Source organism: Apteryx mantelli, chromosome 2 (assembly GCF_036417845.1).
Source record: "Apteryx mantelli isolate bAptMan1 chromosome 2, bAptMan1.hap1, whole genome shotgun sequence".
Classification (NCBI taxonomy): Eukaryota; Metazoa; Chordata; class Aves; order Apterygiformes; family Apterygidae; genus Apteryx; species Apteryx mantelli.
Window position 1 is genome coordinate 23,170,815 of NC_089979.1, and position 24,245 is coordinate 23,195,059.

Genomic DNA, 24,245 nt, shown 5'->3' on the forward strand with positions numbered 1-24,245 from the left:
TTTTCGCAGGAGTAACTATAAAAGAAAACTGTTAGTTTCTTTGTCCCTACTTTACAGCCATGTTTCATTTTCTTTACATGTCTCATCCTCATAACAATTTACTTTTAACTCCATTTTGTAACTTTAGCCTGCTTTAGAGATTTATAAAGACTTTCCAAAATATCCTTTGCATTTTATTCTATGTGTACTTATTATACTGTCTATAAGTCACTGCTTGTAATGCCTAATGAAAAGTTCAGCGTGATTAATACAGAAAGATACTGAAGGAAAACAAAGCCAAGAACTTCCTAGTTCTGAGAAAAATCTCAAGGAAAAACTAAAATTCCTACTGCAATTAATTGTAACTAATCTTGATACTAGTCATCCATTTTGGGGGGGAAAGATTTTAAAAACTATCTAAGAAACAAAAATTAATTCATGGTATCAAGAAATAAGTTACACAGAAAAAGTCATAGAAAACATCTTCATTGCACTGTAAAAGAACTCAGCTTGTTTTCTCTGTTGAGTCTACAAAAACTGGATGTTTCCCAGAGGTACTGTCATAAGTTGTACCGAACTCAAGTCCTTCTTTAAAAGTGAGCTGCAGGATTTGACTGCAATATTTGAACAAAGTAAATCCTCCATATACACTGGGCAGTATCACAGATTAATATAATAGCTTATATGACTAGGTTTTCATGCTCTGTTTGAGGCCAATAGTGAGTTAGAGAACTTTTCTGTAGCTGCTACAAAACTCACACACAAATTGGCTTCCTTTTCTTGAGAAGCTGCAGAGTGTAATGTCAAGACCTATGAAGAAGTCAATGAACTGGCAGAAGTGTATGTGGAATCCTCTAAAGCATATGAACTTACTCTGTTTAATTCAAGTTTATGAAAATGAAAAACTAGTAACAAAAGCACTGTCTTCATTCATGATTTTACAAAAAAAAAGTATATATATCTTGTTTCATATTATACTTCGCTAAAGTCTGTTTTCAAAGAAAGATGCAGGGAAAAAGCCAATTCATTAAATACAATACAGCAATCGAATTTTTGAACTCAGCTGCTTGCATCCAAAACAAAAGGAGGGATAGTCCTGTTTTTAAGAAACTTAATAGAAATACATATATATACACACACATACATGTGTGCACACATATAGATATAAGATTTAAAGTTAGTTACAAGGGAAGTTTTACCAATGCTAACAGGAATCTCTATTTTAGTGGTTTTATTTGAAATAACCTTTCAAAACACAGATATTTGAAGAGCTCTGTATCTATGTTAAAAACACTGATATTTTCTATAGTCCTTTTGCAGATATAAAATACTATTTTAGAAAGACTAAAAAGTCAATTGTAAAATTGTAATCCCCGCTTTGTTCAATTTAATAAATCATATTATAAAAAGGATCTACATATTGAAGCAGGAATAACAGAAAAAAGTGAGTAATTGTCATTTCCTAAAAAAATGTGTCAACTGTTTGCACAGATGTGATTTAGTTCAGTCAGCCCTTTTTTTGTATTTTCTCTATGGTCATACTTAAAAGTACTGACCTGAAGTAAGCTTATCTCTTCAGGGCTTTCATGAAGACAGAAGACAAGTCCTGGAAGGGTAAACTTTACCCATTCATGATCAAAGATAATCATGCCAACAAAAGCATCTGCCAAATTTTGCTTTTGTGAGGAGAAAAGCTATTTTCTGAACAACCAAGTTTGTCCCTAGCCCATTTTGTACCAAGAGGTGAAGTGATTCAGCCAAAGAAAACATGCCAAATAACACTACTTAAGAAATGGTTCAGTTTTCCCCATAACTGTAGATTTTTCTGCATCTCTTAAACATCACTTTCTACAGTTTTCCACTACAGAAGTCACATGTCAGTAGCAAAGCCGGGAAGAGAGTCAACACATCTTGGTTAGCAGGTACTCCTCCATTCTGACAGCAGATAGCTCTTTACATTAGAAATGAGTCTGGCCCCTGACAGCAAAGAACTTGAGCCCCGTACAACATGTAGTTGAATTAATGTGTGTGTGTGTGTGTGTGCCTACACCACAAGCTCTCTTAAAGGTGTTTGCTGGTACTATGCTCTGTTCTCATAACTACGTATGCTGCTGTAACAGAGAGCAGTTTGAGAACCACACGAGCACGCTGGCAGCAGTCCCCGCCAACACTTCGCATTTAAGAAGGTTGTGGCTCCCATATTTCTATCCAGGATTTTCTGAACACAGGTGTGACCAACTGATTCTGCAGAAAACACAAAGGCCTCCAATGTACCCAGAACACATCACACCTGCAAGGTAAACATAGCAAGCTCAACAAGTCCTGGATGTATCAGATTTATTGCACAGGTACAGACAGCCACTGCGGTACCTGCAGTTTGCTGACCATACACAGATCGATTACATACTGCACATGGAGTTGCTCTAACACATGCTGGACTCAGTGCATGTGGGGGGTCAGTCTGCACATACACAGTAGCTATTTGTCCCATTTCCAGACACCTGGAAAATCCACACAGACAGGATTTTATACACACACACAGACACAAGCTCAACCAAACCATGTTGGCAGATTACATGCAAAAGGTGGAGCCCATGAGGCAACACCATGGGGCTAGATACGTTCTCGCACAGAGGCACCAGAGCAGGAGAGCGGGGATTTGGCCAGCTCGGCCACCCTGGCATCCCCCGCACCAGGCCCAGCCTCCCACACCAGCACAAGCCAGAGAGACCCTCCTGGCGAGGGGTTATTTCTCTGTAAATAAACCACACATGAGCTAGAGACCTAGCCTGGGCACTGGCAGCCTCCTGGCAAGGGGCACCGACGGAAAGCAGGCGCAGGCAGGTGGGTAACACTGAGAGGAGAGCCAGGGCGGCGCTGGCAGCCCTCGTCCGACAAAGGGCCACTCGGCCTCGCCTTTCCCCGGCCCAGCTGCCCTTCCCGCCCCAGCAACCGCCGGCGAAAGGCTTTTTCCGCCCACACTCAAAATGGCCGCAGCAGCTCCAGCCGCTGCCCCCGCTTCGCCCCCATACCCGTCCCCTCAGCCCACGTTGCGAAGGCGGCACCCGGGCACCCCCAGCGCCGCCCGGATTGGCGGCGCGCTCCGGCCAATCGCGGAGGCGAGCGCTTCCTGTCGACCAATGGCGGCGAAGGCACAAGCCGGACAGCGGTCCGGCCGAGGGGCGCCCGCCAATTCGGGCGCTCCGTGGCCTGAGGCCAATGGAGCGCCGGAGAACGGTGGGGGGAAGGGGGGGGGGTGGCAGCGCGCAACAGCCGCCCTGAGGCGACAGGGCGGGGGGCGGTTGCCGTGGCGACCGCGGGGCCTCGCCGTGCCGGCCGGACCTCACGCCCGCGCCCCCCCTCGCCCCCCGGGAGCGGCTCGGTACCTCTGGGGCTGAGCGGGCGAGCTCCGCCTCCTCTCGCGGCGGGACGGACTTCCTGTTCACGGGGCGCCGCCGCCGCTCCTGCGGGAGCGCCCCGCCCACGGGCCCGCCCGCCCCGCCGGCGGCGGCCGGCCCGGGCCTGCGCTGCGCCCGGAGGAGGGCCCCTGCCCCGGCCCCGGCCCTCACCCCCCCGCCGCGGCCCCGCGGCTCCGCCCTGTGCGGCGGGGGCCGCGCTGCCCTCCGGCGGGGCGCCGTGGGACAGGCTGAAAGTTTGGTTGGTCATGGGATAGTTTAGCATCCCTCCTTCCCGCCCTGCTTTTTGGTTTTCACGGCTTTTTTTTTTTTTTTTTTTTTTTGCCTGCCTAGGTGACTGTAAGAAATGTTGCACAAAACATGTAGAATTAAAAGCGGTGAGCATCGTCACTTCATGAAAGCCCACTTCAGTGGGATGTTAATCTAAGATCCTAAGAACATACACGTAGAAAATTATTAACCTGCTCTGTTAAGTAATTTTTCATCACCTTAAGATGATGGTAGGACCTTTGCAACATGATTTGTTAATTGTGGTGCAAAAATAAACCACTGACCCTTTGAACAGCTTACTGATTAGTATTACAAGAACGTGCTTTGCTACCTGCAAAGCAGCAGCTGACAGTCAAGTGTTAACCCTCCCCTTGTGAGCATTTGTTTCCCTCTGCAACTTAAGGAGTCAAAGCCGTTCCCTGCTGAACTTTCCCAATACGGAGTGGAGAAGGAGCCTCAAGGTGATTCATCAGCGTCTCTGCGATTGCCTAGTCTGACAACCGTACCAAACCACAGAGTTTTCTCCAGTCATTTCTGTTAGCAAGGCAGTTTCTGAATACGGCAGTTCATTGGACACAATATTATGATTTATTCTTAGAGTATCTGTCCCATGTGGAACAGGGTGTGTCACACCTATTGTGGGCACTATATCTGATTTTTCTAACTTCTGCATGTTCAGAATTTTCAACAATATTTTATTTTTTTTGTACTCTGACTGGTAAACTAAGAAACCTCTACATCAAAATATTTCAGTACTGTATTTTGATTTTTTGATTGTTTTGACATGAATCAGTTAAATCCAATTCATGGTCATGGATATTTAAATATATTGGTATGTGCAAAACAGCAGTTAGATTCAAATAACTATTAGACATGGTTTTTGACTATGTAATCACAGAAAAAAATAAACAAACATGAAGGAATATCAGCATCTGGCTGCATGATTTTGCATTATCTTAAGAATTGTTAAGGAGTTTGTTCTTGCAAGACCTCGTAGTACAATGCATTTAGTCCTAGGTCAGTTGCACCTAATCATGCTATTCATTTTGTCACCAAGTTCTTTCTTTTTTTTTAAGTAATAAACCTGTGTATGCCCAGCAGCCTTTTAAAAGGATCCATAAGCAATAAGTCATAAAGAATTATGACTCCATGAAAAGGAACTCTACAACTCTACAACATTTTCACCATTTTTAGTTTCACCATCTTTAATTTCTTCTTTCCTGGTCCTCATCCTATGGTAAAAATACTTGTTTCCCATTGCCAAGGTTTCTTCTGCAGAGAAAACATTCCTTATCCAACCACATAGCTAAAACTATCTTTTATGCTCCTGTCACTTTGTATTTCCATATTTTATGTGTACAAGTATCTGAAGGGAGGGTGTCGAGAGGATGGGGCCAGACTCTTTTCGGTGGTGCCGAGCGACAGGACGCGAGGCAATGGGCACAAACTGAAACACAGACACTTCCATCTTAACATGAGGAAAAACTTTTTCACTGTGAGGGTGACAGAGCACTGGAACAGGTTGCCCAGAGAGGTTGTGGCGTCTCCTTCTCTGGAGATATTCAAAACGCACCTGGATGCAATCCTGTGCAATGTGCTCTAGGTGACCCTGCTTGAGCAGGGGGGTTGGACTAGATGATCTCCAGAGGTCCCTTCCAACCTCAGTGATTCTGTGATTCTGTGATTCTGTGATTTCAGTTACAACAATGTCATTTTTGGTGGCTTTGATAGATACAGTCTTGCTCTGCTCATATCCAACCAGAATTGTTGCTGTAAAAAATAATCCTCTTAGCTCATTGCTTTGTCCATGTGACTCCCTTCCTTGCATCTCTCCAGTGTTCCCCATCTCTACACTGGTTCTGTAAGCACTTTGCTTTCATTTTCAAGGCCTTTCATGTTTTGTTTCCATCCTGTATTGTTCCTCACTTAACATTAATATTTTGTTTCTTGCCTCTAATTAACCTAGCATACTGGTTCCCGTTGCCCTTTTGTTCATTTTTTTTAACAAACCCTTTCATGTTTTTCTCCATGTAACAATATCCTCACTCAGATCCATCCAAAAACATAAGTTTGGCAGGATATCTACTAAAAATTGATGCCATTAAGCCACTGGTGTGTTGATCATAGGTACTGCATGATAGCAGTACCTATCATACTAACCAGTACTGCCTAAGTGGTTCTGTATTTACCATGTCCGTCTGTCTGTGAGTTTATGTCTTGTCTTACAGGTCAGTTGCAATCTCTTGGACGCAGGGTTCTTCCTGTTGCTCTTTGCTCCGTTAGTGTTTACCTACATGGTCCCTAAAATCATACATTCCTACGCCCGCTGCGACATACCCCATAACAGAACAACCCTGGATAACTATCCGTACCGCTGCTTCCCAGGTAACAGGAACGTGTAGCCAGTGCTCTCTCATTGTAGCCTTTCAGCTGAAAATCTCAACACAGCGTCAGTCATGATAGATGGTGCATTTTGTGACACAGACAGCCTGCCATTAGGACAAACTCATTTCACTGAAGAGCCATCTGATGATAATGACTTTCAGTCACAAATTGACCTAGGCCAGTTTGAATCAGTGTGTTAGAGGTAAAAGGCTTCATATTCCATTACCAGTACTCTGAGCCATCAAGTCTATTCCACCCACCCCTACTTAATCTGTATTGATATACTTGGTAGCATTTTCCTAACTGCTATCATCCATACAGATGTCTGCCGTCATTTTGTTGATATAGTCAATCAATACTACATTAAATGTTACCTTCAGTTTACCCTTAATTGGCTAAAGTAGATGTGGTATTTTCATTATTTATACAGCTATGCCATTAAATTATGCATTCCAGATTAAAAGAATAAAAGACTTGTTTACATTATTATTATTGCTCTGGCATCAACTTTTGGATTTCTGTGTAAAGAAATTAATCTCCTATTGGAGGGGGAAATGGGGACTGACAGGCACTAGCTTCTGTTGCCTCTGGGACATAATTATGCTTGCAAATACAAAAACAGAAAAATCATAAGCTTAACACAGTAGAGACTCTTGAAAGTTTCATCTCAGCGTGAAGCTATGTTTTAATTATTATTTTTGTCTGCATTGTTCAGATTGACAGTGTACCAACCAGAATAAGTGCTTATCTTAGTTAATTCTTCATGAGGCTTATGTCACTGGAAGATGCATTTAATTTATTTCCTTTTTCTTTTCTTAAGCCAACATTGACTAAGTATTTATCTATAAACATTCAACAAAGGTTTTGCTACTTGAGGGCCAGATACAAAGCCTGTTGAGTCCATTAGAGTCTTTCCACTGACTTCAAAGGTCTTTGGAACAGGCCCTTTTACAAGACAGAGGCAGGCTGTGGTTTGTTTGGGAACCTTTTTGTAGAATGAACATAAACTTTTTATATTCTACTATATTAGCAGGTTTTCTGTATGGTAGGGACTGTCTGCTCTTGTTAACTGAGTCTGGACACCCTACCTCTAAAATACATGTATATAAATATACATATATATGTATGTGTGTGTGTGTGTGTATATATATATATATAATATATATGCACATAATATATAATTGGAGTAGTATCACGGTTTTACAGATGGGGAAGTGAGGCACAAAGGCCAACTGGGAGGAGCTAGGGAACTACAGACCAACACGTCTGACTTCTGTACCAGGAAAATGTTTGAAACTACAACAGCAATAGAACTGGATGGATGTCACATATGGAGGAAGGCCGCCCCTCCATGATTTTTGTAGGTAAAGGTCATGCCTCCTGCATCTATTAAAATTCTTTGAAAGAGTCAGCTAACCGTGTGAATATGGGTGATCTGGTCAAAAGAATAAAATTGGATAGCCAAAGCATCACAAAGCTAATTTGCTCTGGGGTAAGAGGGAAAGTGCCACTCTTGTTTAAAAACTCGAATAAAGAGAGAGGACTAATAGCTCCGTTTTCGTACCAGTGGGATAGTGGCATATCCACAGTGCTTTGTCTGGAACCCATGGTATTCAATACAGTCATAAATGACTCAATAGTAAAGCAACAACATTTTATGGTGATACAAAATAATTCAAAACAATCAAAAATAAAATTGGCTTCAAAAATTAGCAGAAACTTGCTATGATATATGAAACAGGTGATGAAATCCAGCAACAATAAATGCAAGCACACAATGGGAAAAATAACTATACATACAAATGATGGACTACAGGACTGTATCTATATGTGTACATTAGGTGTACCCAGGACTGTTCTCTGAGGTCATGGCACATGTCCACATATTATATTTTCCCTAACCCTCCAAATCTGTGTGGCAACATTCAAAATACTTATTAGTAATCATTCCTAGCTGACACTTATTCATACCTCAGGAAGCTTGAGATAAGCATATGTCAGGGCCCTGCCCAGCCTCCCCGGGGCCACTCATGGACCCAAGAGCCCATTTCAGCCCAGGCCTGTGCACCCAGACCTGCCCTGAGCTGTGCCATAGGTACAGTCATAGGTACCTGTGCTCAGCCCTGTCTCCTGGAGGTCCATGGACCCTGCTGTGGCCTTGTCTCTAGCCCTGTCTCCTGGAGGTCCATGGACCCTGCTGTGGCCTTGTCTCTAGTCCTGTCTCCTGGCCCATCTCCTGCTGCTGCTGACTGAGCTGCCCAGATGGGCCCGTGGCCTGGCTCCGTGCTTTGCTGTGTCTGGGACTGTCAATGCAGCCTGCTATTGCTGCGGCTGTGCCCACCACGTTCACATGCTACATTGTGTGGGTGTGGACCCTGCCCGTGCTGGGGTCCCTCTCGGCTCCTGGCTCAGCCTCCCCTGTGGAGCAGCCCTGCTTTTGCTGCTCCCTGACTCTATATGCATAATTTAGCCAGAAATTCCATACTTTATGGTAAAATTCTTTATACATCAAGATTTGCATCTGAAGTCGATAAATGTGACATTCGTCTTTCTTTAAAAAGATTTTGTGTTATTTTCAGGTTACTAGTGTAAGACTAGCATCTATTTTACAGTTAGTGATAAGGCTGCTTGAAACATTCATTTCTTCTCAGTATGTTTGTTTTATGTGGACAGTGTTAGATATTTACATGTTTCATAAAGATGGAGTGGTCATAAGATTATTAAATTAAAAGATTGCATGATCCAGACCAAAGTAAAGATGATTCCTGCTGAGTTTTATCTCACTCATCATGACAGATTACTTTCAGAGAAAGTACAGTTAGTCACAGACACCTGTACAACAGTGCCTATGTTCTCCAGATTCTCAGACTACAGTCAGAAAAGAAGATTAGATCAGCTACTCTCACATTCTGTATATCACATGTTATTAGAACTTGCCCATTTACTGCTGTACTGGGGCTTATTGAGCACAGTGACATGAGTCAGAATGAAACACGTTGTGCACTCTGCAAAGGCCTCCCATCTGGAGTTAAGGAAATCCAGAGATGGAAAATCAGTCATTTTTCTTGGTGGTTTGCTCCCATGTTTAAACACCTTCATAGTTAAAAACAAGCAGATAGTCAACAAATAACAGCAAAGGAAATTTGCTCCTTATTTCTCATTTGAATTTGTCTGAATTCCTCTTACAGCCATTATTGATTCTTGTTATGTATTTACCGATTGAAGAGGTCTGTAGCATCTCCTCACTGTGAAGGTGCTTAAACACTGTAATCAGGCCCCAATGTAACTGTCTTTATAATTAACTGTACTTACTGAGATTTTGGGGGAGTTGCTGAGATCTCTAACTGTTAAGAATTTCTTTCAGCTCTTAAATAATTTTTGTTGCTCTCTTCTGCAGTCTCTCCAATTTTTCAAGATGCTTTTTAAAATACAGATGTTAGATGCATATGAAATACTCCAAAAATGATCTCATCAATGAAAAATTCAGAATCAAAGCACTTCCTTAACTGTGATCATTGCTCCATTACATGAGTTTGTATACAAGAATGGAATATATACTCTTTATCAAAGCATTGCTTTGGAAAACTGTATTGAGTTGTTTGGACACAATGACCCTATAATAGTTTAAAAAAATTGTTTCCAGGATAAAGCCTCCCACTTCTGTTTGGCTTCATTGTAAAAATGGTTTAATGATCCCAGTTTGCTAACAGATTTGTATCACTTCGCTTATTAATCCTGTCCTGATTGTTATTTACTCCTTACCAACCTTTGTATTCTCCTCACTTTTTATTGGAATCATATATTTCTAGCTGGAGCATTGACAAGAATCTTATAGCGTGTGTGGCCTCGTATCATTCCTTGCAAAATGTAGTAGCTTCAGTAGAAGCGTATCTTCAATAATAACTACTTTTCCAATTCACCAACTATTTCCAAATATCTTTAATATGTTCTCTATTTTTTTGTTATCAAGAAAGTCGTGCTTTGCCATATCTTCCCACAAACAGAAATGCAATGCTAAAAATTCCTAAGTAGCTGAATAACAAATTCAGAAATAGAAAGCAGATCATTTAGTCTGACAGCCTTTGCCTAATTGACAAGATTCATCAATTCGTCTGAGGTGCAGGAGCAACCTGAAGGCTGTCCTCAAGGCCAGGTTTGGGGCCAGTCCGTTTTGCTCGTCTCCTGGCTGTTGCGGGGAGACCGGGGCTGTGCCGAGTGCTCCCTCGCCGTGCAGGCACCCGCTCGCTTGCAGTGCAGATGGCATGCTGTGTCTCGCTGGGCCGCATCCACAAACACCTTTTCCCTTTGGTAATGTCAAGTGATTGACACAAGGCAGAAGGATCCTTCCTAGAAAGATCCTGGCATCACCTGCTAGCAAAGCAGATGGGATTTTTACACAGCCTGAATTCAAGGATAATGTGGGTGCTTTCTGTGTCAGCACTTCAAATCACCTAAGTAAGTACAGACCTAACCTGTATTTCCTGGCTAGCCATGAGCCCAAATGCTTAAAGTAATTAGTTCCTTAATTCCCCTTGACTGTGATAGGGCTTTGTGAGTTTTGTTCTCCCCTATGAAAAATATATCTAAATGTTATCTGAATCAGGAATTTGAATGCTTGCCTCTTAACTGCAAGCTCTTACTGGTGGGCAGTGTTCACAGAGAGCACTCATGTCCTTGTTCTTGTTTTGCAGGGTGGAACAAGAATGGAGCGGTAACAGTCCGGAACTCTTCAAAGCTTGCAAATAATTGCCAAGCACTGCTCCATTTAACTGAGAAAATACCAAACCAAAATGACGCAGCTTCTCACTGTAATATTTTATCCTAGCTGCTGCATATTGTGGCTTTTCTTGATGCTGCCCTGCTTTAATGGCTGCGTGGATTTTATTTTTTAATGAGATTTCTATCAGAATGATCTAAATAGAAGCCGAAGTTACCTAAAAAGGAAATTCTCAGAGTTCGTACTGACAAAGTGCGGCATCATTTCATTTTCATTGCCTTAGAGCTGACTCAGTGTCTTTATTCAGCTCAAACATCCACCCAAATGAAAGACACACGGACCCGACAGTAAATACTTCAATACATTTTGTAAATGTATTACTGCTAATGCTGGTAATATTAATATTGCACTATGTGCCATATAAATATACAGCAAAAAGATACCCTTTGCCTAAAGAATTCTAAAAATGAGCTTTGTGTAACACTGATGAGCTACACTACAATGGCAAAATAGTGGACACAGTATGAAGCAGGGGCTCATTAGCTTCCAAGGAGCTGTTAACAAATCAGTTTAGGATAAGGTATAAAAACATACCCAATGCAATAATAAGCTATTTCCTCAATGTTATGTGTAAAATAAGCCTTGAGTAGCTGGAAATAGCTACCTTTTTTGGAACATTCTCTCAAATGCAACCTGAATTCATAAATAAAAATTGTTTTCCAAAACATTAAGAATTAGTATTAACTTTCTACTGGGAAATCTGTTCCAGTATAATTGAATTCTGTAGTGACAAAGAGGAAATACATGCAAATAATTAATTAAAAATAATTCAGCATAGAGAATTAGTACTTACCCTACATAACAAGGAAAAAGGTATTATAACTAAAAAGCATTATTTACTCATGAATATTTTTTGTATGTATCTTTCTTTCACCCAGTATATAGTCTCTTCATTCTTACTATAGATATTATTCATTCCAGAGCTATATGCAAAAATCCTGATTCGCAAACATTTATGCATATGCTTTATTTTATACAATTTAGTTCTAAGTTAAGAAAAGTTCTGGCCTCTAAGGACTTCACTTCTCAATTATAAAAATCCAGCTTAAAATAAAAACGTTTTTGCTCCTTAACAGACCATACATTTTCATGTTAGTAGAATAAATAATAAATTAATGTGAGAGGAGATAGGATAAATCTGAAGACTGCATTTACAGCTCTAACCTGTTTTGAGAAAAATCTGATCAAAAGGCATTTTATGAACAGAAGTTTTCTATTTGCCTTTTGGGGTAGATTGTCTTTACTGTGTGAAGAGGAGTACTACTGCGAGCAGGGAATCTTGTTTTGAAATCTGTTTTCCTAGAATGAGCGTTTTACTTCTGCAGTTTCATAGCTGTTAGTCTTTTTCCAGCACTAATCATGCAAGTGATGTCATAAAAAAGTGACTTTTATAAGTTTTAATCACATATATTTCAAATCTCAAATAGGCTGTTCAGACAATACACTGTTTAGAAGACCCTATTATACCATGCAGTAGTGTGTGATGAGGAGATGCTACATTTATTTTAGGAGAGAAAGAAATCTGTATTTCATTTGTTACACTGCTAACTTCACTTTAGGTAATTGCATTCAGCTTTATTATTGCCCAGAGCAATAACTGATTGTTAGTTATTGAAGTCTGAAATGATTTTCTCATTTCCCAGGGGAATCTGGAGATTTACATGGTGCACAGCAGTAACTAATAGATATAATCTGGTCATAATGTAGCCCTATAATGTGTTATTTACTTGTTGAGAACACGGATGTTGAACATTTTAACATTTCCTCAAGAAGTGTGGCAGATTTTACTTATGATATGTGAGCTTTAAGTGTTTACTACTCTTAGTTTCATGACGGTTGAAATGCCAGCAACCATTAAAAGGTATAAAAAACACTGGAGATTGCATGCGTGTACTCACCCATCCGAACTGATAATTTGACATATTTTCTCATTTATTTCTGAAATGTATACACATTAATTAAAAATTATCTACAATAAGTAAAATTTCATCAACAATAGATACTCATTCATTTGACATGGAATATTCATATTACATGAAGGTAATTACACGAGGACAGAGAAAGGCTTATATGAAGCAGAGCTTGCTCTTCTTGCTGTCCTCTGGACTGTTTGTATCCATTTCAGTACTGGTATATATGCAACTCTGAATATTTTCAATAGCTGTGTGCCTTGTTTTGTGAATGGCCTGTGGCACTCTGTAGTCAAGGGACATTATGGGCAAGTAGTAACAAGCAAAACATTTCTAATTGTAGTCTGGAGGAAACCTGGGACAGACAGACAGACACTTTAAAGATGGCACTCGCTTGCCTTAATGTAGGCATTTAGTGCCATTTTGCATACCATGACGCATTGAAGTTGTCCCCATGGGACTGGCACATATAACACAGAGCCTACTGTGGCCTTCTAGAGCAACCAGGTGAAACACCTTAGGGCATGTCGGGTGTCTAGTAGCACCCTCTTTTTTAGGCAACAGCCTACCCCTCCGAATGTCCAATACATTTATTCAGTGCTTAGCCCAGTGGAATACAACCTAACTGGGACCTGCTTTCACAACTGTAAGATAAGCCTTAAATAACAATCATTCTGAACTCAGCAGTCTTCTGGTACAGATGTCTGCCTTTGAAGCCACATTCAGAAATAGGATCTTGGAGAAAGAAAAGAGAAACCGTTCTTTAAACATGAGTTCATTCTAATGGCTTACTTAGTTAATATACTTCATTTTGAGGTTACAGTAAAATGAACTGTTAATGTTAGATAAACAAGCCAGTAATATGAAGTAAAGTGATCTTAGCCTTATAATATATACTAGTGATGCAAGTATGTTCTATATGATATTCAAATACATAAAATACCAACTGCTGTATAGCATAATAATAGTAAAGATGTTTTATTAAAGTAGATTTTCCTCTCCATCAAATATGAATGTTTTATGAAGGTTTCAAAGTATTCCTCAAGGAAACATTAAGGAATCAGTTCTTCTCTCAACCCACAGGGGATTTGTGACTGTTATTCACATTAAACCTAAAGAGAATTATGGACATAAATACCTGGTGCATCAAGAGGTGACTAGACCCTTAATCCTTAGCATCTTCATCATCCTTGCCACACAGGCTCCACCTCTTTCCAAGCTGCTGCTTCTTCCTTTCCTAGTGCCTATTTCCTGGTACAAAAACATTCATCCTACCATAGGATGACGTTAGTTAGTGTGGAAGACTGCTGTAGGAAAATCCTTCTCCCTCTCAACTCACCAGGCTGTGTTGCTTTTGACAGATCCAGTAACACACAGCTGAGATCTGGATGCCATTTTAAAGTTTCATTGAGATCCCTATTGGGTGAGGAGGGAATCAGAGCCTTTTCTGCTCTCTGGATTCAGCACCAAACTGTTTATTTTCAGGGTAGATTATCAGATGAAAGGATAGAGATAAAGAAGAAAGCAGTAAAGTGAAGACTGCAGGACAAAAGGGGGGGGTGAGAAGAGAAGATCTGTGCTCTGATAAAAACAAAATATATAATTAAAAGTTAAAAGCCATCTCTTCCCCAATAACAATCTGAATGAGCAAAAAAAAAAAAAGAAACCAAAATAATAGCAGCATCCTTTGAAACATCAATGCTTATTATTCTGCCTCCCTCCCAGAAACCAGAGCAAACAGACAGACCTGTGTCCTGGAGTTAAATAGCTCTTTAAAGCCTATGGTAGCTTTCCAAACGTGAGATGCGCGACTGCCAGTTCCCCCTCTGTCACAAAGTGTGCTCCAGAAGCAAGGTGCTTCGTTTGTTCGACTCTTCATACGCTAGCCTAGATTCACTGCCTCATCTGCACCTGCACAAACTATAAATAAAATCACCTGAAGCAAAAGGACTGGATTCCAGTATAATCTTACGTATGACACTGTGCTGGATCACTGCCGATAACACGTCACATATCACACTAAAGCGATTTACCGGGTAACTCCTGCACTGGACCATCAGCCAAGGCCACATGTATAATCACTAACAGATTATGGTTTGAAAAAAAGTATTAAATTTTTAGCCACAATTAAAATGTCACAGTCTCCCCAAATCTTGTACCGCTCTTCGTTTTCCTTTATATTCTTTCTGATCTCCTGTGCTTCCAGTTGCACTGCATCCTCTGCCAATTCTTTTTTACCATCAGTCTTGATCACTTCCATACAACTCCCTTTGGCTCCTGCACTTGCATGTTACAGAGAGGTTCTGTATTACAGAAACTTTGGAGCTTTTCTCTAAGCTTTTGGTTGGCCTTTAGTGACAGTTATTACTGAAATACTTTTGCCCTTTTGCTAATCCTGACTCCCTCAAATTATCCCTTTAAAATGCTATCAATCAGTTTATTTTTTACATAGGAATCTTTCTGATAGCTAAAAAATCTATACATAACTGAAAGATAAGCTATTGAGAACTTATCATAAAATATCTTATCTTGTGAGTTTACTTTCTATAATTGCCATCCCCTTACTATTTCTGCTATACCCACACATATATACATCTGACTAGTTTAGAACAGCAGCTCTCAGACTTTCAATATCAGTATTCTCTTCCTATTTTCTATACTAATTATAACTCCTCCACTCCGCTATCTTTTGTCGTAATTCCATGCACTTACAATTTTCAGTTCTCTCCTGATGAGACCACTTCAGGAGACTCATCACCCATGTTTCAGAAGAAATAGATGAAGCTAGAACAGACATTGCAAAGCTTTGGATGCTCAGGTGAATGGAAAGTCTTTCCTATGATAGCAGATCAGAGGAGTTTAATGGGATATATGTCAAGAGAACAGGAATACCTGGGAGCAAATTGTTAAGCTAAGAGATAATGCTGATACAATAACAAAAAGAGCATGGTAATACTATTACTGTAATACAAGAGTAATACAATATCAAAACTGACCATGAACAAATTTTACCTGGTTATTGAGAAGATTTCTAACCATTTGAGACCAGAAGGACTGCATGTAGCTTTTTGATGGAAGTTATCTGTAGCAAAAAATCCACCCTTTTAAGATAGTTGTGAATTATTTGAAGGAGAGTGCCTGGTGTGGTGCTTGTGATAGCCAGGACATAGACTCAGTGACAAAGTGGCCTTTACTATTCCGTTTTTTCCCCACTTACCTTGAAAACAGCTGGGAATGCTTCATTTCTTTCTCAGGTGTTATATAAGCAATCACCACTTTTCTGTGTGGCTTTATATTGCCACTTTCCAGCCCACCCAAAATACTTCTAACATTTCCTACTCTAAACATATCTATTTGATAAGATCAAAGTCATCTTTTTGTATTGCCACATGCATTAGAAAAAGAAACTTAATTTAGTGGTCTACATTACTAAACCAAAGAGGAAATCAAAATAAATTAATCCTTGCTAATGTCTTAAAGAATTGTCTCTCTAACTTGGTAAACCTAATTTTATTGAAGACCCAACAACCAATTGCTTGCTACCATTTTCTTGTTTTGGCCAGGCAGATTAATTCAGCAAATAAACTGAGTACGCATAAACCATATTGACTGCCAGGTGAATAACTTAGCAGTTATATATACATTACTTAGATTGCATTATCAATAAAGAAACCAAGACCTATTAAAATCAACTTTAAAAATTAACTATTCCAGCAATGTTGCTGTTTGGCTGTTGTGGCAGTTTGAAATATAACCTTGTGTTTCCTAATGCATACCCTGTAAGGATGTCTGAGGTCAAGGTAGTCATTAAAATTTCCCTGAACCTTGAGACACACATTCTAAGACCTGATCTATTCACTCTCTATAAGGGCATGTGATAGCAGCATTGCCACTAATTTATCAAAGAATATGGCTACAAAGTATTATTCCTAATTTCTTCCATTAAATGAACAAAGCTTTACTCAGGAAAACAAGTTATTTTGAAAGAATGGTACAACATTTTTGGTGATGACAGGGAAGCCACTACAGTATGCTTGTAATGCCTTACAGATTAGTAAGCATTATTAGTAATTAGTAGTGTAGGCAGTAGTGTTGGAGCCATCACCATGGCAGGGCTTTCAGGGAGGAAACATCACTGTCCCTGGATACCTGGAATAGTAATTCTGAACCACAACTCCGTTCTTGCAGATGGTATTACATAATCTTCCTCCCATATTTTACATCTTCTCAGGCTGCCACATGTTTGCTTACAGCAAGATTGCAGTTCTTCTAACTGTATAATTTTTAATTGCCCAATTTAAGAATAGAGCTGAACTACACACAAATGTTGTTTTTCCAAGCTTTGGGGAATTATTAAATGACCTTGTCAACTCCTGGAGGATAACAAAATAACATTTTGCAGTTGAAGTGCGGATTTTTCCCTGTTGAAAATTGCCTGTTGTTTTTATTATTGTAAGAATTGGTCCACTGAACTTAGCACAGCCTCTGAGGTCTCAGTGAGAATCCTATGATTAATGAGGTAGCCATTAATGTCAGTAGATTGAACAACTGAAATCTGATTATATTAAAGTGCTTCCCAAACATTAGGGTCACATTAACAGTTTATTGAAACAAGCTGATAAAATTTAAAATGGTCATCTAATTCCCTGGGGTTCCTAATTGTTGCATGATAAATCACTCTGTAGAGAAATCTATTACAATGTTCCAAATGAGAAAATGTAATTTACTATACCATTAGTGGGGTGTTTGAAGCACATCAGTTCTTTCATGGGGGAGTTTTGCCGGAATAAGACAAAACTCTGTATATGGAGAATTTTTTTTTTCTTTTAGGTCAGGATAATGCTTCTGGCTTGAGCTATCTAAATTATGTAAGAAAAATGAGGCATTTTATGGAAGCAAATCACCTGACAGTGACTTGTAAGTCTATTACTAAAGGTCCAGCATGACTGAGCATTCATCTATGTTTATGGTATTACTCTGCTTAGAAGCACATTTTTGCAGAGATTAAAAAGTTTTCATGGCTCAATTATGGTGGCTTCTTAAAGAAGAAAAATCAGCTTAAAATTCACACACTCCTGCTTTCAGAACCTCAGATGCACAGAAACAAATCTGTGCACAGAGAACCTAAGTTATGCCTATCAATGTTTGCAAGATCAAGTAATTTTGTAATTTTTTTCCTTTTGATGTCACAGATTCCCCCACACTCACCTGCATTTGCCTCTCTCACTTTTTCCTCCAATTTATTTATTGTATGATTTTATTATTCTCCTGTGCTTAGGTAGAATTTGAGCTTCAGAGATTCATACATGCATTTCATTTTGTGCATATAAATAAAGTGGTTCTAGTGTGTAAAGTTTATAAAATTTGTTTCTAGGTTTGGGGGCAAATTTGATCATTCCTGTTATGTTTGGATCCTTCCCAAATTCACAGAAAACTAAAAAAGGCATTAAAAGTTGAAAGGCCTTTCATAATCACAGCTGACAAAGATACGTAGGCACATATCCCTCTGTCTGGAAACTATGCATCAGACATAAAAAATGAAATGGAGACATTCTAGAAACTAAATTATTTGCCCACTGAGCAGTGGAAAAGAAGCACACATTTTTCTTCATTCACACTGGAGTAGACATGGCACATGGTAAGGGACAACATCTCTGTGATGGAGAGGTAACAAACAGCTGAATGATGAGCATCTCAACACGCACTAATTCCATCTCTTGTTTGGTGGTAACCCCAGTCAGACAATCACAATTATCATGTCATTAGCTTGCAGCAAGAAAGTAAAATGGGTTTAGTTCTCACCAAAACTATTATTAGAGGAAAAAATCTCAGCTTCTCTCTTCCTTTTCTTTATAAATAGAGTGGTAAAATACCACAAAAACAACTGATGGAATGGCATAGAATGCTGATTCTACCAGTAGATACCTGGGTTTTTTGAAATGTGTCATTCTCTCTGTGACAGCATTTTATTCACACTGCATATGGAATGGAAATTTGTACATGTTCCACGTTCAAAAAACCCAATGCAGGATGTGGAGTTATTAGTATTGTCTGCAGTTCTGTAAGATTTGGGAATCTCAGCCACACAGCAGAGTTCTGTGTGCAAGGAGATGCACAAACACAGGACAAAAAGACATGTTTCAATAAATTTCAGAGGATAAAGCAAGATATGGCAGATGGATATAAGGAAGTTAAAAGGAGCACTGAAACAAGCGGCATTCTCAGCACTGTTTACTGTAGATTTTACAGAAAAAAAGTGTTCTAAGGAGGCTGTGCAGAAGAATAATAAGGCTCAGCTTTGCAGAAATTTGCTGTTCCCAGAGCAAACACATCTGCAAAAAGAACTTTTGCCACTGTTCCTGTTTTATGCAGTACCTCAGTGGTCCGAGTACCCTCACGGGACACTCGAGCACAATTTACCAGCCACAGTGGTATGGAAGTCAGGTTGGAGAAGTTCTAAAATTAATTTTGAACAGAAAAAAACTCTGGACTTTAGAAATGGAAGAGAGAAGAAAAGAAATAGGATGGCAGTTGATGGGCTATCTTTTTTAAGATGGGAAGACACTTGCTTTTATTGTGAGGGAGAAGGAGCAAGACAACTGAAAGCAAAGCATAAAAGTGACTCAAGTTACCCTCTTGAGTGGATTCAGGAGAAATCAGGCTGCAGACTTAAAATACATATTTAAACTGTGGAACTCATTGCTGCAAGATGCTATGGAGATAAAAGGTGTATTTTTTTTTTCAGAAAGTGTTCAGACATATTTATGCATCTTGCTTCCGCTGACTGGAAGCAATCTTTGGCTTAGGAAGTCACTAAACAATGGCGGGTTTTGTTTTCTTTCCCTTACCACCTGCTTGTTACTTTGCTTTCAGATATGAGTCACTGACGTTCAGAATTATAAGTCCTAAGCAAAATGAGTCACTAAAGATGATGAGCATATCAGATTTGATATGATGATGATGAAAATACCAGACTTGTATGGCCTGTTTCAGGCCACTGAAATGGATCTGACTGAAATTTCTGAGGAGACTGAAGCCCGACTCTGAGCTCGGCCTGACAATATTAATCACAGTTCCTTTTTAACCCCTCATATCTTCCAAAGGCCTGATGGGATCAGGGATCCAGCTGCATTTCCCTAATGACTAAGGGTCAAAGATCAGGGCTGAAATTGTGTGAGATCCAGAGCACTAGAGAAGATCTGCTTTCTCTTCTCTTAGATGGGCAGTTCTTATATTGACTCTGTTCATTTTTGGCCCTCCTGTCGACCTTCTTTCTTTCGGTGGATTGATCATATGGCTACGCTGGGAAATAGGGAAAAGGAAGAAAGCAGAGTCCCAAATTGACATTGTGCCCCAAGCGCCAGTACCTTTTACTCCAGAATACTTTATAGATTAAGGCACTTCTGTTGTTTTTCTGAGATGAAGAGATGGAATGGAAAAGGTGAAAGAAAACATGTAGAGATCAGATGAAGGACTTCTGTACTTGGAGAAGGAGGAAGAGAAGGCAAGCCAAGGAAAGGAAAGAAATGGAGAAATATGGGTCAGCATAGTTCTCGTTCAGGTTCAGGTGTGACTGAAATCGTTCTAGTTTAGTTCTGACTCAGGTCAACATCGACTGATTATTCAGTTTGTGATGCCCAACATAGTTTGGATGAATCTGGAGAATAAATCATTGAAAAATGGAAAGAAGAAGAGAGGTATGTGACAGAGACTTGGCTACCTGGCAAGGTTTCTACCATGGAGAAGGTTCTGGTTCATTCTTGTCACCCATATGCACTGCCTCTCTACAGCTTCTCAAGTCTGGTACATGGGATGGAGGAACTGGAATGAAGTTGAGCAGCGCAACATGTGAAAAGTGAACAGTGCTGTCACCATACCAGCATACCAGCACCAGGAAAGGAGGGAGAAGGTTAAAGTCTCCATAGAGCGTGTCTATGTGAGTGATTTAGCGAATAGACTGGGTTCTTTTTGGTGCAAATTTGCCTTGTGCCTGTACATGGAGTCATGCAGCATGTGCTCAGACACACCACCAGTGTGCTTGTAGAGGTTTCCCTCTTACCGGAACCAAAGCTGAAGGCTACACTATGTGTTGTTAATTCACTACACTACTATTGGTTTGGGAGGCACAAAACTGTACCTCGCTTGCATGCTTTTTCTCCATTTTTTTATTCTTCCAGAGTTGGCTCACTTTGAATTGAAGACCACAGAGTTATGGTGGCTGTGGATGTGCCCCCACAGGGTTTTTTAAATACACTATTTTACTGGGGAAAGGTTCTTCAGATGTAATTTGTCTGTCAATTTTTCTCTAATTATTATTATTATTGTGATCTATTATTATTGTGTAATTTATGAATGATATCTACGAATTTCTGTAGATCTGTGATAACTATGGATTTCTAGTTTTTGGCATTAGAAGCCTGACTATTGCCTGATGTGCAGTTCAGCTCCTCTGAAGCTGTTGAAGGGTTCCATGCTGGTTTGCAGGGACTGCTTGCATACAACACATTGCAAATTGGCCCTCTGAATGGTTGGCAGTAGAGTTTTTTGTGCTACCCTTTGTGTGAAATTGCCTTCCAGGTTTTGGTAAAACCTGACTGAAGTCAATAGAACTACTGCAGAGATGAATTTGGACCTTTGTGTTTTGTTTATTCTTAAGAAGAAAAAAGAAAATAAATTGCTTTTATGGAATAAGAAAACGTACATAGTATTTACCTGAAAGCCCTCAAAAGCTTTTTCATAAATACACACCATATTTCTGTTCATGTAAATGTGTATTTGTATCTTTACAAAAAAACTACGTATTAGAAACACAGTTAAATAAGTGTTTTGGATGTGTAGTAGGAGTTTCTTAGCTCAAGCGTGTTTTACCTTATCAGCTATAATGACTACCAGGATAAATGCATATTTTGCTGTAACTAAAAATGCATATTATTAATATTTTTATAATAGTTTACATTTATATAGCATCTTTTATCCCAAATACCATAGGGTATTATGTATGTGAATAATCCCATTGAACTTGCGTGAATAGTCCATTGAAACCAATGGGACTATTCACACAAGCAAGACTATTCACATGAATTAGAGCTATAGAGTCTGGCTCTCATTCTATAATGTATTTTTTCTCCACAAAATCGACACTTACTCTGTGTTAGTTTAAAATAAATTAATTGGAGAGGAGATGAAATTGTGAATGCTTCTCCTTTCAATATATTTTCAGAAATTCACATTTATGAATAAGGGTAGGAGGCCAAATAATTTAATTTCTCTCTCTCTTTCTCTCTAAGGAGTATATTAACATGATAGTTTAGTGCTGATTTAAAGTGAGGATATCTCTTGTTAATGGTACATCCCAAAACAACTTACTACAAATAAGGGGCTTAACCTTAGAAATTTTTACTTAAGGACTTTTTAATCATGTCAAGAATCTCATTTAATTCAGTGAAATTTCTCACATGAGTTACAATTCCTGCATCAAGATTAAGGCCAGATAAACCAATGACTAATACAATTGATTGGTTTTTGATCTGTATTAAATAAACACTTCACATTGAAACAGCCAACTGAGGAATCAGGTTTGGGTGACAAACACTTGGTTTTCAGTGTTACTTTTCATTTTTGAACGTCAGAGATGCTCAAGAGGCAAACTTCTTGCAAGATTCAGGGATATGTTATTTTTTACTTTACCATCCCTAACTCGACAAAGTACCAGCAGTTAGCTACATGGTAGTTTTATTTAATTTGACACTACTCTCTATAAAATGTTTTCCTTGCTCTCCTCCATGTTGTTTGCTTCTGTCTTCTCAGCACACCCTGGCCTATGTCCAGCCATGCAGTTTTGCAGCTCTGCAGTGATCAGGTGACGGACTGTTCTGGCTGAAAACTAACCAACTATTTTTGCCCAGTTTAGCTTTAACCCTTACTATTTCCCAGCTGAAATCCAAGACTGTACCAATAGCTTTGCCAGCACAAGGGAGAGGGTGATACTCTTCCTAACCCATAGAATGGTGGAACCAGTTCTTTCAAATCTGACCATGAAACTACAGCATTAGTGTTAAGGGTTGTGGTCACACCAGACTGGAGCAATGGAAAGGCCTAACATTTAGTGACATCTGAAGGTATTTTCCTTCAGGTAGAAGGAGAATGAGATGCCTTGGAAAGATTTCCCAGCACATGGAGGTGGAAGTGATAGTATTCAGGCAAAAATGCTAACGCAGGTGTTGGGTGGGCTCTTAAGAGAATGTTATCCATCTCTCTGTACATGGGACATTCAGGGTTAACATTCCCCTGAAGCTAGGCAGCAAAGACTGCCTGCTAAAGTGGGAAGATCAAAAAAGAGGTGCAGCACAGTAGTTGATAGCGCAATGGCTAAAGGAGTCGCTGGGGATGTGAGAAACCTCCTTTCAGACCCCCATACTGCCTGATTTGGAGGCATGACCCCCCATTCTTTTGTCTCTCATGTGAGGTCCCTGCACACTGTGTTTACAGAGTTTACAGGTTTACAGGGTTTACAGAGTTTACAGAGCCAACCTCTTGCTTTTCCTCTTTGCCCCTATAGTGTAATGTTTCATGCTAAGCAAAAGACCTCCCACAGGAGACCCTAGAAGAGACCTAACACCCAGAACATAGCATGTCACAGCAGATGGGGGGCTCCCCTGAGGAAGCGCAAGACCGGGGTTTACATTCTTGCTCTGAGTCAGAGTGAAGATTAAGAAACAGGTGTCACAGAGGAGAGCCCCTTCACCTGCCTAGCCAGTAAAACTGAGCATATCACTCAGCTAGACCCTAAAATCTTATCCCCAGGGCTCTTTTGGGCCATGTCCAGTGAGGAGGCACATCTGGGAATGACCCCTGGATTAGGGTTTGCAGAAGTGATCAGTGTGGGATTGCTTATCTTCCCATTATGCTGTGGGTTAGACACAGAATGGGCCAGTAAATCTGGCTTTTAAATAGTGTCATATTGGCAGAAATCTTGGTGTCTAAGGAAGTGTAAGTACCCTGGGGATTTGGCTGCTTTTGAGGACCTTAGTTTTTCCTACCACTGAAATTAAGTACCTGAAGTAGCTGAGAGATGCCCAAGTCCCTTTTCAGATTAGTCCTAAACTGCTAGAGGAAGTGGTATTTATTCAATGCAATATATTGTATTATATATAAAGCCTCCTATACCCTGGCCTAGGGGTTGTATTCCTGCACCTTTAAAAAAAGTCCACAGCCATATAAGGAATATGAGGACAAAAAATTCACCTCTTAGTTCTCCATTCTCCATTCAGTAAAGGAGTTGTCTATCAGTTCTGAACATCACAAGGCCAAAAAGGGCCTTGTTTTCTCTCAAAAGCTAGTATCCCCTCAAGGGCATTTAAGAATCTCTGTTTTAATGTCTCTTATAAAAATAGGGCAAAGGATTTTGCAGCAAAATTTTTTAAGAAAGCATATTTAATACTTTGTTTTCCTAGATATTTATTTCAAATACTCCAGATTCACTATGCTTTTAATACTAATGTCATACTT

The 24,245-nt window shown here is 39.8% G+C and overlaps 1 protein-coding gene across 1 annotated transcript in view; it reads right to left on the reverse strand.

Moving 5' to 3' along the window:
• Positions 1 to 3,430, reverse strand: part of TRIQK (triple QxxK/R motif containing) — a 58,776-nt gene extending 55,346 nt beyond the window's left edge. The window contains exon 1 of the mRNA XM_067290284.1: positions 3,366 to 3,430. The gene's annotated coding sequence lies outside the window, so the exon portion shown is untranslated. The remainder of the gene's footprint in view (positions 1 to 3,365) is intronic.
• Positions 3,431 to 24,245: the final 20,815 nt, after the last annotated feature.